Source organism: Cydia fagiglandana, chromosome 8 (genome assembly GCF_963556715.1).
Source record: "Cydia fagiglandana chromosome 8, ilCydFagi1.1, whole genome shotgun sequence".
Taxonomy (NCBI): Eukaryota; Metazoa; Arthropoda; class Insecta; order Lepidoptera; family Tortricidae; genus Cydia; species Cydia fagiglandana.
The window spans coordinates 3,906,731-3,926,511 of NC_085939.1; positions in this window are offsets into that span (position 1 = coordinate 3,906,731).

A 19,781-nucleotide genomic window follows, 5' to 3' on the forward strand; every position below is an offset into this window, starting at 1 on the left:
GTACGGCATTGGCATTCGGTGAAGATGCAGTATCAGAACGTACTGCACAAAAGTGGTTTAAAAAGTTCTTGTCTGGTGACGAGTCGCTTGAAGATTTACCTCGTTCGGGAAGACCCTCTGTTATTGACAATCAAGAAATACGGGCTGCCATTGAAAACGACACTAAGTTAACTTGCCAGGAACTTTTGCAAATGTTTGGTGTTAGTCATGAAACAATTCGTTTGCACTTACATCAGTTAGGTAAATCTTGGAAGTTAAGTAAATGGGTCCCTCATGAATTATCGGATGAACACAGGTGTCATCGAGTATCAGTTTGTTCAGCATTGCTTTCGCGCTATAAAACTGAGCCGTTTTTGGATAGTCTGCTTACAGCTGATGAAAAATGGATTATGTACAATAATACAAAACGAACCCATCATTGGTTGTCCCCAAACCAACCAGTACCACATGTACCGAAGACGCCAATTCATTGCCGGAAGATCATGCTTTGTGTATGGTGGACTGCTGCTGGTATAGTACACTACGAGTTTCTTCCCGAGGGTCAAACTATTACTGCTAAACTCTACTCGATGCAGCTTGAGCAAGTACAAAAATCGTTACTTCAGAAGCAGCCTGGACTAGTTAACCGGAATAAAGTAATATTTTTGCAAGATAACGCTAGGCCACACGTTGCCAAGCTCACTCTGGAAAAAATTAATGATTTAAAATGGGAGTTACTACCCCACCCTCCGTATTCTCCGGATATGTCTCCAACGGATTTTCACCTTTTCTTGGCTTTAGATAATCATGTGATAGATAAAAAATTTCGAAATCAAGTTGAGATCGAAGAGGAGGTTGCCAATTTTTTTGCTTCAAAAAATAAAAGCTTTTACAAGGACGGGATGTATAAACTTGTATCTCGTTGGGAAAGAGTTCTAGAATGCGAGGGTGCTTATATAAATGAATAAATTGTTTAAAAATAAATCTACAAGACTTTGATTTTTACCATAAAAACCGCACGAACTTTTTTGGTCACCTGATAAATGCTTGATTTTATGATGAAAATACAAAAATAACTATACGTACTCGTATGCCTTTAATATTTGAGGAGTTCCCTCGATTCCTTATGGATCCCATCATCAGAATTCGAGCTTGACAAAAATGTGGCTTAAAAACTTAACTTGCTTAACGAACATAACGAAAAGGAAAAATCGCCAAACGTGAACTATGCGTCGTTTAAGAGTTCTGTTCTGATCATCATCAGCAGTTCCACTTCATCAAATGCAACAGTTTTTAATGAAAATGCTTGATTTTTTTATGTAAATACAAAAATCTCTATACGCATGCCTTTAAGATTTGAGGAGTTCCCTTGATTCCTCATGGATCCCATCATCAGAACTCGAGCTTGACAAAAATGTGGCTTAAAAACTTAACTTGCTTAACAAACATAACGACGAGGACAAATCGCCAACCGTGAACTATGCGTCGTTAAAGAGTTCCGTTCTGATCATCATCAGCAGTTCCACTTCATCAAATGTCACTTTTTTGGGTGTATATGCTTGATTTGTTGATAAAAACCCAAAAATCACTATATCGCCGTGTGCCTGCTATACGGCCACAATTCAAAATTTTTGATTTTCTGGATTATTGCAGATTCGTATTCAAAATTGTTCAATTTACGACCTTATTTCGAGAGCCATAGCAAAAAAGGTCTTTAAGAGCCTTTTTCTCACAAGTGGCCTTATGGATTTGACCATAAATTGTCAGACAATTCCCTGCAATACAGCCAATACTTTTGAGTTGTGGCTATATAGCACACGTTTTAAATGAAGCTTTTGAGTTGCGTCCTAGAAAATAATAATTAGCTGAGTTACACATATTATTATTATCGCGTACAGTGATCTTGTTCCTATCAAAGTTGATATAAGTTCAAAAACTAAAACCCGACTACTGCAAATCGCGCTCTAAAAAGTATGAAACAAGATAGAATTCTTATCTGAAGTTATCAAACAGGAAATATTATAAAATGTTATAATTTTTTTAATAAAAAAATACAACGTAATAAAATTTACTACATTTTTGATATATTTACAGAGATATTCAAAGGATCGCGGTGCATGCCACGATTATAAACTTTAAGGTAGCCACATTACCTTACGACCGCAGCTATCCTCTGAATCTCTGTAAAAATATAAATAATGTAGTAAATTATACATATTACGTTGTATTTTTTTATTAAAAAAATTATAACATTTATAATATTTCCTGTTTGATAACTTCAGATAAGAATTCTATCTTGTTTCATACTTTTAGAGCGCGATTTGCAGTAGTTGGGTTTTAGTTTTTGAACTTATTTTTTATATAATTAATTTTGGGGTCATGACTTCGTTACTAACTATTCGAAGTCACTTTATATTACTTTTTCGAGGGCATCCCCAGTACAGAAATGCACGCAGAGCGCCACATATATCAGGCTGCGCCATCCTTTGGCATGGAGGCGCTTTCGGCGCCCAGCTTTGGAACGTGTACAGTGCGCCTCCTACGTCGGGCTACGCCCGACTCTATTACTATGAGGGCGCCGAAGGCGCCCGGCTTTGGAACGCGTAGAGCGTGTCTTGTACGTCGGGCTACGCCTGACTCTTTTAGTATGAGGGCGCCAAAGGCGCCCGGCTTTGGAACGCGTAGAGCGAGCTTCGTACGTCGGGCTACGCCCGACTCTTTTAGTATGAGGGCGCCTTCGGCGCCCGGCTTTGGAACGCGTACAGCGAGCTTCGTACGTCGGGCTACGCCCGACTCTTTTATTCGGCCCGGCTTTGAACGCATACAGTGCGCCTCGTACGACGACGGGCTACGCCCGACGCGTTGAGTATGAGGGCGCCGAAGGTGCCCGGCTTTGGAACACGTACAGTGTGCCCGTACGTCTTTTGTACGGCTGTTTCATGCATTTGCCTGGATTTGGTAAGCGTCCAGCGTGTCACGTATGTCGACACTTTTAGTATGAGAAAGTCGAAGTCGCCTGGCTTTGGACTGCTTGCAGCGCGCCACGTACGACGGGCTACGCCCGACTCTTCTAGTATGAGGGCGCCGAAGGCACCCGGCTTTGGAACGCGTACAGCGAGCTTCGTACGTCTCTTGTACGGCTGTTTCATACATTTTGGCTGATCTGGACTTCTATACCTATTCACGTTATAAAATATTGCAGGTCATTAAAAAAACACTATGTTTATAGCGGCCAAACAAATTTATTTTGCAAATACCTTCTTGTATCGCCGTAGTCGGGTAATACGCGGATAGAATCCAGAGCGCTTGTAGATTCGTAGTTCGAATTACCTACCCGATAAATTAATGTTTCATCGGGTGCATGCAAGCAAAGCCGGGTGCAAAAGCTAACAATATTTATATATTTGAAATGTGCTAACTGAGCTCTTTCAAATGATATACATCACGTAATCATTACTTATTTTTATTTTTTTCGTTCGTGACTTTATGACCTCTAGAGGACGCCTTGTTCATTTTTTTGTGACTTCATATAGCCTATAACCAGCGGACGATTAAGATAATTCGAATGACATATCGTTTGTCAAATTATAATGTGTACTTTAGAAGTTATGAGGGAACAAATGAACATACATACATACATACCCACATACATACCGGTCAAAATCATAACCCTCCTTTTGCGTTTGCCGTAGTCGGGTAAAAATAAAGGGATTTTAACTATTTTGGTGTTTTTATTTATATTTGCATGGTAACCTTTATCCAATAATTTTGCATCTCAAAATCTTTAAAAAACGTTTCTGCAATACGGCCACAACTCTAAATACCTGTCTTTCGGGCCTTGTGTCTTAAAAAATATACATTTCTTTTAAAAAGTGGCGTGGTCATAAGGAGGGTTATATCATTCCGAGTAAAAAAAGCTAAATTTTAAATTCATAGACCTAAAACTAAAGGAGTAAGATCCTATTAAACACCCTGAACTATATTCTCACAACTTTGAGACGCGATATCTCGAAAAAACGGTTTTTTGAGATGTGGCAGTGTAGCAGGCACACGGCGATATGTATGCCTTTAAGATTTGAGGAGTTCCCTCGATTCCTCATGGATCCCATCATCAGAACTGGGTTTTGACAAAAACGGGACCAATCTGTATGCATATACATTCAATCAAAAAAAGAATTTTCAAAATCGATCTAGTAATGACGGAGATATGGAGTAACAAACATAGAAAAAAATAAAAAAAATAAAAAAAAACATACAACCGAATTGATAACCTCCTTCTTTGAGATTTGGAAGTCGGTTAAACATAATAAAATAAAGATTTAAGTGGGGCTCCCATACAACAAACGTCATTTTTGACCGAAGTTAAGCAACGTCGGGTGGGGTCAGTACTTGGATGGGTGACCGTTTTTTAACCGACTTCCAAATCCCAAAGGAGGAGGTTATCAATTCGGTTGTATGTTTTTAATTTTTTTTATTTTTAACCGACTTCCAAATCCCAAAGGAGGAGGTTATCAATTCGGTTGTATGTTTTTTATTTTTTTTATTTTTTTTATTTTTTTTATTTTTATTTTTATTTTTTATGTTTGTTACTCCATATCTCCGTCATTACTGGACCGATTTCGAAAATTATTTTTTTGAGTGTATGTATATGCATACAGATTGGTCCCGTTTTTGTCAAAATCCAGTTCTGATGATGGGATCCATGAGGAATCGACGGAACTCCTCAAATCTTAAAGGCATACATATGGTGATTTTTGTGTTTTTATCAACAAATCAAGCATATACATTCAAAAACGTGACATTTGATGAAGTGCAACTGCTGATGATGATCAGAATGGAACTCTTCAACGACGCATAGTTCACCTTTGGCGATTTGTCCTCTTCGTTATGTTTGTTAAGCAAGTTAAGTTTTTAAGCCACAATTTTATCAAGCTTGAGTTCTGATGATGGGATCCATGAGAAATCGAGGGAACTCCTCAAATTTTAAAGGCATGCGTATAGAGATTTTTGTATTTTCATCAGAAAATCAAGCATTTTCATTAAAAACTGTCGCATTTGATGAAGTGGAACTGCTGATGATGATCAGAACGGAACTCTTCAACGACGCATAGTTCACCTTTAGCGATTTGTCCTCTTCGTTATGTTTGTTAAGCAAGTTTAGTTTTTAAGCCACATTTCTGTCAAGCTCGAGTTCTGATGATGGGATCCATAAGGAATCGAGGGAACTCCTCAAATCTTAAAGGCATACGTATATAATTTTTTGTATTTTCATCATAAAATCAAGCATTTACATTAAAAACTGTCGCATTTGATGAAGTGGAACTGCTGATGATGATCAGAACAGAACTCTTCAACGACGCATAGTACATGTTTGGTGATTTCGAATTTCGATTTTGACTTGGACTGGGACCCGAACTCATACCCGGATCCGGTTCGGACCCGGACTCGGACTCGGACCCGGACTCGGACCCGGACTCGGACCCGGACTCGGACCCGGACCCGGACTTGGACCGGGACTCGGACCCGGACTCTGACTCAGAGACCCGGACCTTGACCCGGAAAACCCCTATGATACCTAAACTAAATAAACCGCTATGATTACCTACCATAAAATGTAGGTATAAAGTATGATGATGCCAAACCCCTCCCGCTCCCGCCGGTTAGGTTAGGTTTGAACTGCGATCCTCACAGAACCGAACAAAAGTGGGTTAGGTTTGGTTAGAACTGCGAGCCTTACAGAAACGAAATGCTACTAGAAAAATGGGTTTGATTAGGCTCGAACTGCGATCCTCACAGAACCGAACTGCTATCAGAGAAGTGGGTTAGGTTAGGCTAGAACTACGACCCTTACGGACACGAAATGCTACTAGAAAGTACTGTTTTTACCTCCTTTTCTACATAGTGCACCATCTACCATAATCTTTCACCGGGCCCCATAGAAGTCGGTTTTTTTTTTCTTAAAAATTATTTTTATTTTTTTTATTTTTTTTATTTTTTTTATTTTTTATGTTTGTTACTTCATATCTCCGTCATTACTGGACCGATTTTGAAAATTATTTTTTTGATTGAATGTATATGCATACAGATTGGTCCCGTTTCTGTCAAAACCCAGTTCTGATGATGGGTTCCATGAGGAATCGAGGGAACTCCTCAAATGTTAAAGGCATACATATAGTGATTTTTGGGTTTTTATCATCAAATCAAGCATATACATCCAAAAGAGTGACATTTGATGAAGTGGAACTGCTGATGATGATCAGAACGGAACTCCTCAACGACGCATAGTTCACGGTTTGCGATTTGTCCTCTTCGTTATGTTTGTTAAGCAAGTTCAGTTTTTAATGCACATTTTTGTCAAGCTCGAGTTCTGATGATGGGATCCATGAGGAATCGAGAGAACTCCTCAAATCTTAAAGGCATGCGTATAGAGATTTTTGTATTTACATCAGAAAATTAAGCATTTTCATTAAAAACTGTCTCATTTGATGAAGTGGAACTGCTGATGATGATCAGAACAGAACTCTTCAACGACGCATAGTTCACGTTCCGAGATTTTTCCTCTTCGTTATGTTTGTTAAGCAAGTTAAGTTTTAAATGTACATTTTTGTCAAGCTCGAGTTCTGATGATGGGATCCATAAGGAATCGATGGAACTCCTCAAATATTAAAGGCATGCGTATAGAGATTTTTGTATTTACATCAGAAAATTAAGCATTTTCATTAAAAACTGTCGCATTTGATGAAGTGGAACTGCTGATGATGATCAGAACAGAACTCTTCAACGACGCATAGTTCACGTTTCGAGATTTTTCCTCTTCGTTATGTTTGTTAAGCAAGTTAAGTTTTTAATGCACATTTTTGTCAAGCTCGAGTTCTGATGATGGGATGTATAAGGAATCGAGGGAACTCCTCAAATATTAAAGGCATGCGTATAGAGATTTTTGTATTTACATCAGAAAATTAAGCATTTTCATTAAAAACTGTCGCATTTGATGAAGTGGAACTGCTGATGATGATCAGAACAGAACTCTTCAACGACGCATAGTTCACGTTTCGAGATTTTTCCTCTTCGTTATGTTTGTTAAGCAAGTTAAGTTTTTAATGCACATTTTTGTCAAGCTCGAGTTCTGATGATGGGATGTATAAGGAATCGAGGGAACTCCTCAAATATTAAAGGCATGCGTATAGAGATTTTTGTATTTACATCAGAAAATTAAGCATTTTCATTAAAAACTGTCGCATTTGATGAAGTGGAACTGCTGATGATGATCAGAACAGAACTCTTCAACGACGCATAGTTCACGTTTGGCGATTTTTCCTCTTCGTTATGTTTGTTAAGCAAGTTAAGTTTTTAAGCAACCTTTTTGTCAAGCTCGAGTTCTGATGATGGGATCCATAAGGAATCGAGGGAACTCCTCAAATATTAAAGGCATACGCATAGATTTTTTTGTATTTTCATCATAAAATCAAGCATTTACATTAAAAACTGTCGCATTTGATGAAATGGAACTGCTGATGATGACCAGAATAGAACTCTTCAACAACGCATAGTACACATTTGGTGATTACGAATTTCGATTTTGACTTGGACTGGGTCCCGGACTCGGACCCAGAACCGGACTCATACCCGGATCCGGTTCGGACCCGGACCCGGACCTGGACTCAAACCCGGGCTCGGACCCGGACTCGGACCCGGACTCAGACCCGGACTCGGACCCGGACCTTGACCCGGAAAACCACTAGGATACCTTAACTAAATAAACCACTATGATTACCTACCATAAAATGTGTAAGTATATAAGTATGATGATGCCAATCTTACTAGCCCCTCCCGCTTAAACCCCCGTACACCGCACCGCATGGGCCGTTAAGTGGGTTAGGTTAGGTTTGAACTGCGATCCTCACAGAACTGAACTGCTATCAGAGAAGTGGGTTAGGTTAGGCTAGAACTACGACCCTTACAGAAGCGAAATGCTAGTAAAAAAGTGGGTGGTTTTACCTCCTTTTCTACATAGTGTACCATCTACAATAATCTTTCACCGGCCCCCATAGAAGTCGTTTTTTTTTCTTAAAAATTATTTAGATAATGGTACGGAACCCTTCGTGTGCGAGTCCGACTCGCACTTGGCCGGTTTTTAGATAATGGTACGGAACCCTTCGTGTGCGAGTCCGACTCGCACTTGGCCGGTTTTTATAATATATCAATTAACTTTTCTCTCCGCACCAATTGTATTTGTCTCTGTTTGTAATTTCTACGTTCCTTTATATATATTGGGCAATAAAATGTAAATAAATAAAATTAGGTAAAAATTAAGACGTATTTTCTTCAGAACAACACTAATTTAGGAGTATACAACAACACAATTGTACTACTACCTCATATGCTTTTACCAGTTTGAGGGATTGGTAATCGAGGTCACAAATTAAATTCGTTTAGTTCTAAAGTATCTTTACGTAGCAAAATCTTACTGCATAGGTACTTACAGGAAAAAAAAGGTTAGTAATTTTGGTGCTATTGGTGATGGTGGTGTGGATTATGGTGCTTGATGATCAAAATTCGTAAGAATGTGTTCCCCAAATTTCGGAACATGGCCAAAATACCTATATGACAATTGGGACATCCTGAAAAATTCCGGAGCCCTGGTCACCCTACAGGTACATAGGTACATATAGAGAGGGTTAGGCCGGACAATGTCATCACCACATTTACGACTCTTGCGTTGACTAGAAGATGATGTGGCTCATATCGGTTATGAAATCGGTTTTAATAATTGGGTACTTTCATGGCATCTTGAATAAATATTATATATTATCCTATAAAGCATGAGTCACGCTAGACCGGGTCGGGGCCGGGCCCGAGCTTCCGGCGCAGCGCTTCGTTTTTTATGGAAAGACCCACGTGATCACCGATTAGACGTCATATAAAATGACACGTCGGACGCCCCGGCCCGGCTACAGTCCGGTCTAGCGTGAGTCATTCCTAAATCGAATTGATCCAAAATTGACATGATTCATGAGAATCCTGAGTTTTTAATTGTATGATCTAAATTAGGAAATGTAAGGGGTACACCGAGCGGATGCTGGCTTTGCCAGTGTCATAGGACGCACGCAGAGGCAGCATCTGCTATAGGGTATTTTAAGGACTATTGAGAGGTGATGAAATCTAAAACGAACTAGGTTATCGGGTAATAGCGATGAATTCAACTAAGGTAGAAGTACTAGTGCTCGACGCTACACTAGTATTCGACATGGGCACTCTATGTCAAAGTGACAAGGATTAAATTTGAATACAGAAAAATTTCGCCGTTCAAATTTAACCTATATTACTTTCACATAATGTGCCCATGTCAAACACTAGTGCAGCGTCTAGCACTACTACTTCTACCTTTTAAAACAGTTATTTTATTATTAGTTCTGCTTGAAAACAATAATCAATTGACGAAATCTACGCTTCTAAGTTGAAGCATGAAGTGTTTAGTTACCGCAAAATATTATTGAAACTTGAATAATTTTATCCTATAGCAGCCAATAGTGCTGAAACCGCAGAGCTATCGGCAAATTAATACTTAATAGTCATTTGTCCAAGACCGCGGCCATTTCGAAATGATTGGCACCGGCGAGAGTGATCCAAATGGGTAGCTTAAATACTCATTTCATATTCACATTGGCTTCGAACCGTAGGCAAATTGCTGCTCATTTGTCCATATTCAACGTTCTACGGAGCGTACGGGTGGCCAACAAGAGCAAATGGATTATAGTTACACCAAGAAAAGTCTGCAGCTATTTTGATAGCCCACGCAGTGCAAGTATTATTTTAAACGTCAAACTTTGACGTATAAATAACGCTTAGCGCTCGCTCGGCTAAAAACGGTACATAAAGCGAATAAATTAGTAAAATCGGCAACATTGCTTAAACATCTTCGTACCCACTTACACGCGACCTTCCCAACTTGTTAATTAAAACTCGTTTAAAGCTTAATTTCAACATTGTTGGTAATTAAGAAGATTCACGATCTGCGAAACCTATTATCTTCGCAAATTAAGTACTTTTACGAATTATTAAGATAGAAAGCAGCGATATTAAAATTGCTTTGTAGCGCCTTTTGTTTAACACTTATAATGCCTAATTATAGCGCATGAATTGGATTGGAAGTGAAAACTCTGACCTTTAAAAATGTTGGCATATAGGTCAAATGATATACATTACATTTCTGGATTCAGATTCCATTTCCTTAAAGAGGCTGGTAAGGTAATTTTTGTGAGAAGAACAAGTAGGAATTGAATAGGCGCGTTTATCCAAAAGTACTTAGCACTCACTCTCTCAACGCCTCTTGTTTAGCTCTTGGTTCAATTTTTTTCGAATATTTAGCTCGCTCGGGTATCATTTTGGCACGAGCAGTTAAACAACAACTTTGCCCCCTACAAACAAATAACTACCTACCTATTTCATTACCATACCTAAACTAAGCGCTCTCTCATTTTCTGAGAAAGTAAACTTCAATAGTTAATTTTAAGAAGAAATACTTATCGTATTCGGGAAGGTCCCCAGAGCTAATGAGTAGAATGTCGCACATCATCCATTGTTGGAGATTGTCTCAGATATTAGCGTTGCGATCAATCACGGGTGTGCCCGTGACATGTTCGTAATTAGGCGCACGAGACGAGCCATGCTCTTATTCCGATGAACGATATTATGATAGACAATGAGACATTTCTAAAAGTAAGACATAAAAATAATCATATGTGAATCGGTTAAGGCATTCATTAAAGGCTCCTCTACACGTTGGCCAAACGCTCCGCCAACGCTTGGCCCACGAGTTGGCCGTGCCTTGGTCGGAACGCTACTACACGTGGCCACGTATTCGTCATTTTTAATTTTAAAAAACACAAAAAGCATGAACGTCCACCCTCGACCGCGTCCGAACACGCACTACCGATTGGGCCACGTGTAGATGAGTACCGCAATCGCTGGGCCAATCCCTTTGATGTGCGGCCGAAAAACCGACACCGCGGCCAACTCATCGCCATCCCGCGCGCCAAAAGCCAACCGACACCAATACCCCCTCTACACGTTGTCCCAACATATTGGACCAATAGGTTGGGCCAACGTGTAGAGGAGCCATAAGAAAGAGTTAGTATGGTGGAACAAAGAATCTTACCCACATAGAAACATGAATCCTGAGAACAATATACTCCTATTTTGGGCAGTCTTGTAATAAACTTAATTAATGATTCATTACCGCGAATAAAATGGGTTATGTTATGCAAGTGCATAAAATAAATAAGAAGATTCTTAAATTTAGAAAATAGTAGGTAATTGTGACATTATGTACAAAATTAACATGAATTACCTATTAAGTTAAAGATAAGATAAAGATAAAAAATTGTTTATTCAAGTAGGCATATTACAATGCGCTTATGAACGTCAAATAAACCTTTACCCGCTCCAACCGTACACCTCTGCCCCGAGAAGATTTAAATCCCCCCTCAATTGGAGGAGGGTATCCCAATATGGGACCGGCAACAAACTCGGCGGGACACATCTTTTCAAAACATTATTACATCTTATAATTAACATGCATTACGAGTAATGCATGTTAATAGTTATACTAACAAAGTATGGATCTAAATCTAATATAAACATTTTCAAATCAATTTTATACTGCAACTGAGGATGCAACCAAGATTACCGCCTGGTTATATAAGAGACAAAAAAAAAATTGACAGCGAGGAATATTGAATATATTTGGTTAAAATGGTAAACCTACCCGCAGGTATCATCTATGGGTAAAACCTAGCCAATTCTGATTTTACATTTCATTCATTAAAACCGTTTATTTATTTATAGTCTGTGCGGAAAGAAGAGAAATTCAGAATTCATACAGTTTCAATACAAACAATATCAACACCGTAAGGTTTTTGATATTGTTTTGATACGACCTCGGCGATCGTGTTGGTGATTAGTGCTCAACTTAATCACGTCTTTCATTACATGCGAGCGATCCTCAAGATCGTATTAAATCCAGACCAATATCGTTACTAACTGTAAAATCAGAATCAGCCTCAAGTTTTTCCCAACATTGCAACTCCGCTAAAAATTCAGTTCTAAAACTGAGATTGGTCAAAGCCGTCCTGACGTCAATTAGAGATTCAAGGAAATAAAGAATATCGAGTACACGTCAAAATGTAACCAGTACGAATATGATGGTCGTATTTGTCTACGTGACAGTGTGACAAAACGGTGTCCGTCTCTTTCTATCCCGCAGAGTTAAAAGGTGACAGTTGTTTTATCACGTGGATAAATGTGGATAAAGCGATCCATAATAGGCTTGCAGTACTTCGTTGCTCGCAGCCGAGTTATATCCAGTACTAACCAGAACTAAAATAGCAATGGTTGACGTAACTGGTGACCGAAGAGCTGGCGGCTACCTCGCACAACATATCAGCATTGCGATACAGCGGGGAAATGCCGCCAGCATCCTTGGTACAATGCCTCAGGGGCCTAAATTAGATTTAAGCTAGTTATCAATTTCGTTTGGTAGTACCACTGTATGTATATTGTATGTAAATAAATGATTTATAATAATAAAAAAAATAGCAATTAAGGAACGAAGTTGAAATTAAATACGTGTTTAAGACCAGATTTACACATTGATTAATGTTAAGTGCGAGTTCATACATTTGCTACTCAACGCAGGTGGCTACCTGATTGATGTACTCGCTTTTAAAACTAAACAATGTGTAAATCCGGTCTTATTCAAATACGCACCGTCAGCATTAAAATAGTTTTAACCAAACTTATTAGATAAAAAAATATTAGGATTAATTAAAATTTTCAGCGCGCAGTCTGCAGAGTTACCTAAATTTCAAAAGATATGATTTAATACTAAGCTTAATCTAATAAAAACATCAAAAAGAATTAGAGGTCGTATTACAACAATTTCTAACTTAAACAACTTGCTCTGGAATCGCCTGGAAGTTTTAGTAACCTAATTTAAGTTTAATTAAATAATTTGTTACTCAAATCTGAGTACTAAAATACGCCCCTTTGACCCCTTTCATTTACTGGTTAATCTTATCTGCGGACCGTTTTGCTAGTACCTAATATAATTTTTTATTTTCAACCTGTCTGTTTTCAAACTGTCAGTTAAAGTCGGTAGTAAATAACAACTCGTCTTTTACAAGCTTTTATTTAGTTTCACCTGACCGTTGTCTGTCTGTAATCAAATCTTGCAAGTTAAATTTGATATACTTCTCGGTTTCCGATTGCGCTGAAATTTTGCATACATACGTAACTCGGGTGACAATGCAATATTATGGTGTCATCGATCTGATCTGATGATGGAGACCGGAGGTGGCCATAGGAACTATGTGATTAAACAACGAAACCTAATTGTGTTTGGGGTTTTTAGAATTGTCTCGATGAGCATTCTAAGCCTGTGGAAAGAAAAGTACAGTCAGCGATAAAAGCTTGTACCAAAAATGAAATTTTTGCCAAAACCTTATTACTAGGAGAGTTATCAGTCAATTTACAGTCGCCATCCGATATATCGGAGCGGTTAAGTTCGGGCTTTTGCGTTATGAACATATTAAACCATAATTTTAGCAGGACTATGGCGGTCAGCAAAATGTAATCAGTGCGTGTCGATAACTTAGTATAGGTTGGAGCACGCGCTGACTGCAGTTAAGATAATTTCTGTATCGCCTCAGATTAGAGATGTGATATCAAGATAATAATGATGTATAAAACGCTTAGTTATAATGGAATAAATTAGTCTAAGATTACCAGTCAACGGTGTTTTTACTCAATCAACCCTGTTCCTCTAAATGGACTATCGCGAATTTATTTCGCGACGCAGGTTACACTGGTCTTGTCTGGGGATATGGTTATCTGGGATATAACAAGACCTGTACGGATATGATGGTCGTATTTGTCTACGTGACAGCGTGATAAAATGGTGTCCGTCTCTTTCTATACCGCAGAGTGACAGTTGTTTTATCACGTGGATAAATGTGGATAAAGCGATCCATAATAGGCTTGCAGTTTAACCTGCGTCGAAACGTTCGAAATAAAAGTAAACAAAATAAATTTGCGAACATTTCTTAAACATTCAATCAAACGGGGCAAGTACGCAGTACGGTTTACCCGTTCTACGTGACTATTGGCCCCCGGCGCGTTATCGACCCCCCTCGTGCATACCATATTCGCCACGTCCCGAAATACGAATGACCGATGCACTACCGACGAACAGCTTTCAGTTCATCACGGAGTTGCCGGTTAACCACATTCGCTTTTATACTCTCTTGGTTGTTTTAAACCAACAGGGCGACATCGACACAAAGTCGGGACTCGGGACACAAAGGAGAGGGTAATGTGTTTATCAGTCTATGTAGTATGTACCTATATGTTTGATCCTTTGTGGCACTCTAAAGACTAAACTTGTGAACTATTTTTGATGATTCTTACCATCAGTAGATTTATCTTAGTTGTCAGTGTCAGGAAAGACATGACAGTAAAAACTAAACAATATGGCGTCAGTCAGTTGTCGCATTGTGAGTAACCGGCCAAGTGCGAGTAGAACTCGTGTTTCTAGGGTTCCGTACATAAGTCCGACTCACGCTTAACTGCAAATTTCTAACAGGTTTTCCTGTCATCTATTTTCATCAGAACTATTTTGTATTTTTTTCAAAATTTTAGACTCAGTAGTTTTAGAGATAAAGGGAGAATGGTCATTTTTTGGCTATTTTCTTAAATAACTTCGAACCTATGTATTTTAAAATTATAAAAAAAACATGTCCATCTTTGGGTCACTAATTTACATATGTGTACCAAATTTCAACTTAATTGGTCCATTCGTTTACGAGAAAATAGGCTGTGACAGGCGGACAGACAGACAGACGCACGAATGATCCTATAAGGGTGCCGTTTTTTCCTTTTGAGGTACGGAACCCTAAAACTGAGAAATAAAAAAAGTGACGTATGTATTTATTTATTTAATTAATTTGTTACACTGTCCGTTTTTTTAAATTTACTATTAATTAACGACATGCACATATATTTATTGTTTAACCGTATATGACGTATTAAGAGAATTATGAGGATTATTCATTTAATGGGTGCACTTAAGCGCATTTTTGTCTGACAGAGCAATTGATCAACGGCCTACGCAGAGTATTTCAGATAAATGGTGTCAATTTTGGCGGGGCGGGGGCGGCAACCGCAGACGGCGGTTTGACGTATTATCGTCGCTCCACTCAGGCCTTAGAGGCCTATTCGATAATTAAAATTGTCAAAGGAATGATACGAATTAATATGATCCACAGTGCATCTTGATCGCGTTCTGTGCGTTTTAATAAAAATAAAAAATTTATTTTTAAATTACTACTTTTTTGGTTTCCAGTTAAATTACAAGCAGCGTCCAAAGTGTATTGTATTATATACTTGGTCAAGCAGATCTTGTCAGTAGAAAAAGGCGGCAAATTTGAAAAATGTAGGCGCGAAGGGAGATCGTCTCATAGAAAATTTGAATTTCGCGCCTTTTTCTACTGACAAGATTTGCTTGACCGTCTATAGTTTATTTTTCTTTATTAAACTAGGTTATTTATAATATGAGTATATAAGTAATACATAAAGACTCAAACAACAACGATACAAAAAATAAATAAAAATCATTATGAAAACTTATCCCGCCAGCAGCGGGGCAGAGGCCAAGCTGCCGTGGTCAGGACCGAGAGAGGAGTGTCCTAACGTCTCCCTAGATTTAATGTCCTGTTTGGTTGGTAATGAATGTCAGAAGCAGAAGGTCCTCGGACTCCTGGGTTCGAATTCGGTCAGGAAATGTAATGAGAATAAATAATTGTTGCTGAGTTCTACCTGCATAGATGTTTTCAATGTAACGTACATATAAGTAGGTGTCATGTAGACGGTAAGTATCTAGTTTCGTAAATAACTAGGTACATAATGCTTATACATATATTACCAACAACATAATAAAATTGTACCTACGGGTAGGTGCCATGCATGCGCCGCCTAGACCAACAATCCCAACATGTTTTTGTTTGTTTCCGGACATGTATTGTAAGCCTATGTGAGGTGTGCACTATGCAATTAAAGAAAATTGTACAAGCATTGTACGTACGGCGTTAATTATACCTACGATTGTTTTATTAACCAGCGCTAGAAGCCAATAGTTTTATCTTCATTAAGTAATAATTACTTTAATTTTCATAAAAAAATAATTCAAATCAAAGCCCGTGGCATTCAGCTCTCCTTAACTTTGGAGTCCCATTTCAAAATAGCGCCTCCCACGTCACAGGAACCGCAATTTTTTTCGGAAACAAAAAGCAAGACAATCGGGCTGTATATCTCACAAGTGGTATACACCGTATACATAAAGCCTGGGATACAAGTATGGAATCTGGAGGATGCCGGCCGTGCGCTCGTACAATATTCATGAAGCTACGGACAGGGGCAGCTCGGCTCGGACACTATCTCACGTTCGGACGCGCTCCATCAATATAACGAGAATCTGACCTGAATTGTTTTACGTCCACCTTTATATCGGCTGCGATTGTTGTTTAGGTACATTAAGAAAATACATGGAACATAACGGCCCTTAAGAATCAATACTGTCTAACTAACATTTTTGACGTTTTTTACCTTTTAATGCAGTTAGGTGCAGAGAAAAATAACGAATAGCATGCCATAATTATCTAAACTTTAAATTGTTTGTTACTTAGACAGTATTGATTCATATGGCGTCGATATATTGTTGTGAATATAGAAAGTCTTGTAGATATTAATCGAAATTAAACTTTGGTGAGACCATATATTTTTAACTGTTTAGAAAGACAACGGTTTCACTCACTTGAAGTTTTAGTTGCTATTGGCGACATGTTTCGGGCCCGTCGGGGGTCCTTCCTCAGGCTCAAGTGCTCGCGGCTCTTGTATTATTTATTGACCGAGCGAGGGCGAAGCGTCTCAATTTCAGCTCGGCTAAAATTGCTATCGTATACAGGGTTTTCTTTTTTGGGTCAGTGAGGGCAGCTACCAGATCCCGTACTGCTAGGGGAAAAAGACCTTCCTTCAATTTCAAATTAATGAAGATTGGCGTTTACAGATTTTTACGACGAAAGAACAACTGTAGTTGCAGTACCAAATTTTGGAAACGGAATAAGTATGAAATTTGCAGTGTCTGACCGTTTTGATTTTTGCGTTTATTGGTGCATTAGCGCTCTTTGAAGTAACTTCGTTCTTAGGTACAGAGCATTACGGCCCAAAGAATCTGGAATTTCCTGAATTCAACGGGCATTAGTAGTGAACTTTAAAGGGCCGGCCGTCACAATAGATCACTGCTTGGTCGTCGTGGCACTCAAAGGCCCACAAGCCCACAACACCCCAATAATAAATAAATAAATAAACCTCGTTCTTATAAAAAAAATAATATCAAAACACGCTAAACGTACAAACGCAGATACTGGTAATAATATTGAACTAAGATAAAAAAAAACTCTTAATCTTGGGCCATATTAAGTCAGATCGGAAAATATCGACAACGTGTATCTATCGAAAAATTACCACTAATCTTTCCATTTAAGGGGAAAATAGTAAGAACCCGTCGTCCATACATACATATCCATACATATATATCGTATATTATCCATACGTTTATAATTGTTATACTTATTTCATATAATTGATACGGCAACATATTGGGATAGCGTTGCTGGACGAGTGTAGCCCTGAGTGCGCCAACCCACAAATTTGAAAGTTGGCCAAGTTTCATCGACAGGGGGTGTTGCGGCTTCCGCCTCCTCGCCACGAGCTGAACACTTAACTCTGCTAAATATACAACTAGGATAAAAATCTATTCGAACACTTAACTTCATAGATTTGAATCCTGATTTTTTGAATTTTGCTCGATAGAAATAATCACTAACATCTTAGGTCTTTAAAAATTTCTAACAATTTTTGAATCCAAGCTAAAAATATGAAAATGCTTTTAAAAATGAGCAATATGTTTGATAGAACTCATCGATTAGATAGGTAAGTGTATTCGGGTAATTCAGAATGTCGAAAACTGTCGGATAATTCCGAAAAGAGACTTTTACTATGTTGGAATTTTGGGTGATTTTCATTTGAATTTCGGAATTATCCGACATTCTGAATTACCCGAATACACCTGTACCTACTTTTTTTTGTATAAACTTCCAAAAAAATTAAATTAAAAAACATGATATCCGCGTTCCCGGGCACGCACAGCCATCTCGCTTGCGCTTAAAATTAATAAATAAAAATAAATCTTGAACTTACGGGGCCTTAAATAAGTGACACCATTTTTACATGTCATACCTATTCAAATGCTAAACAGACGAATAAATTAACACGCCTGCTGGTGAATGCAAAATCACATCAATTTAGGTTTAATACCCAACACCCTACATAGTCTTACTTGTAGTAGCACATGAAATACGGCGTTTCGTAAACAAAAGATTCCAACATACCTGCCTATGATAATTTATATTCAAAAATTATGCCTTAAGCGTGAAAAGGGAGGTGGAAGTTTGTATTGGGAGTCAATAACCGCTGAACCGATTGAGATGAAATGTAGATTTTAGTCTACATCTTTGATTAATTTGAAAATGATACCAAACTTGACTAAGAACCTAAAATTAAACAATTATTAACCTCAGAAATCGCCGAAGCTGAAAATTCGATTTTTTTACATGATTGTATATAGTAACAGCACCAGTCATGGGACATTTAAGAGGGAATTTGGAGTATTTGTGATATTTCCCTAATACATGTGAATGGTCTACCGCTTAGCGTATTGAAAGATGAAAGCCTACCCGTCTTTCATGTTTCAGGCGTGTTGTATCAAAGATACTGCAATGAGTTTCCACATACTTAACAAATTAAAACTATGCTATTTTTCTCCAGTCATGGACACCAAAGCTCCAGTAATGGGCCCCCCAGTAATGGACACTGCTCTATCAGTATAAAATATTGAAATAGGTCATCAGATCTGGTCCATGTTATCATAATATTGCATTATCATCCGATTTGCATATTTAATTACGAATACAAAATTTCAACTCAATCGGAAAACGGGAAAGTGGCTCAAACTCGGCTACCAAGATTTGACCCACACTAAAAAACGATATTAATTTATCCGAAGTCCGAGCATACCTCCTGGTTGACATATTTCGTAACTACATTTTACTTCTGTATTGTTTAAACATGAAATGATGGCATGGCAAGCATCATTATGTAAATTTCCCATTATAGGAGGTATGCAGTTTTACAGCTCCTATAATGGGATTGGGCCAAATACCACTATTTTTTTTACATCTGTGGACTCACAACATAGTATGTTGTATACCTTATCTCATGGTAAATGCAATTAACAAAACACATTTTAGTTTTCATCGAGTATTAATTAATTAAAATTTAATAAATTAACTCACCTCTCTTAGCGAAGTTGTTAAGAATTCGTAGTGGTATTTTTTTTCAGTGACACGACAACTTTTGGGTTGACGCCAATTTCTTAAAAAACAACCAAATTTAATAAAAATTCAAACTGAAACAGCTCTAGGACTCTTATTTATGATAATATACAGGCAGTGTTTATAAACTACTTTTAGACACTTATTTTACAGGATTTGTGGTTTTTTGTCCCATTACTGGTTCCACGCCCATCATAGGGTACACTACTATAGTGTTTTTTTTTTATTTTTATAGATGGTCCTTCGAACCGGATAATTCAGCTAATGGATACAGCAAACTTCGGGTCGTCGAACACG